Source organism: Tupaia chinensis, unplaced genomic scaffold, assembly GCF_000334495.1.
Source record: "Tupaia chinensis unplaced genomic scaffold, TupChi_1.0 Scaffold000294_5, whole genome shotgun sequence".
Taxonomy (NCBI): domain Eukaryota; kingdom Metazoa; phylum Chordata; class Mammalia; order Scandentia; family Tupaiidae; genus Tupaia; species Tupaia belangeri.
This window is the reverse complement of record NW_006159782.1, coordinates 3,410,901-3,411,520: the sequence shown is the minus strand read 5'-3', so window position 1 is coordinate 3,411,520 and position 620 is coordinate 3,410,901. Positions and strand designations below refer to the sequence as shown.

The following is a 620-nucleotide window of genomic DNA, read 5'->3' as shown; positions in this document are numbered from 1 at the left end:
ACAGGGAGGGAGAAATCCCCCCCGTGGGGGGGGGGGTGGCCACACTATAATCCTTTTTCCTCCTTGGGATTCTGGGCATGCCTGCGCAGGTGCCTGGCATGAGTTTCAAGCCACTGGGTCCGGGACTTAAACTGTAGTTGGCCACATGGGAATCTAGTGCTTTAACCACTATGCCACCTGCTGGTCCCCAAAACCTTTTTTTTATCGTATTTCTTTTGGCTTTTTACTTTTTATTTAAAATTTTTTGCCAGAGGGTGCATGTATGAGAGAGAGAGAGAGAGTAAGAAAGTATGCCCTTTGGAAATGGCTACACTGCAATCCCTCTTCTCCCTCCTTTCAGGATTTCAGGCATCCACGCACATGTATCCAGCATGTTTTTCAGGCTGCTGGATCTGGGACTCGAACCATATAGTCAGCCATGTGGGATCCAGCTACCTTAACCACCATGCCACTAGCTGCCCCTCAAAACCTTTTTAATTTTGCTCCAACAGGTGGTAACAGCTGACCACATCCAACTCATTGTGCCCCTTGTGCTGGAGCAGAACCTGTGGTCCTGTATCCCTGGTGAGGACACCATCATGAACGTCCCTGGCTTCTGCCTGGTTCGTCGTGAGAACCCA

The 620-nt window shown here is 49.8% G+C and overlaps 1 protein-coding gene across 1 annotated transcript in view; it reads left to right on the top strand.

Moving 5' to 3' along the window:
- MIEF1 (mitochondrial elongation factor 1) overlaps positions 1–620 on the top strand; it is a 16,254-nt gene that overhangs the window by 10,125 nt on the left and 5,509 nt on the right. The window lies entirely within an intron of this gene.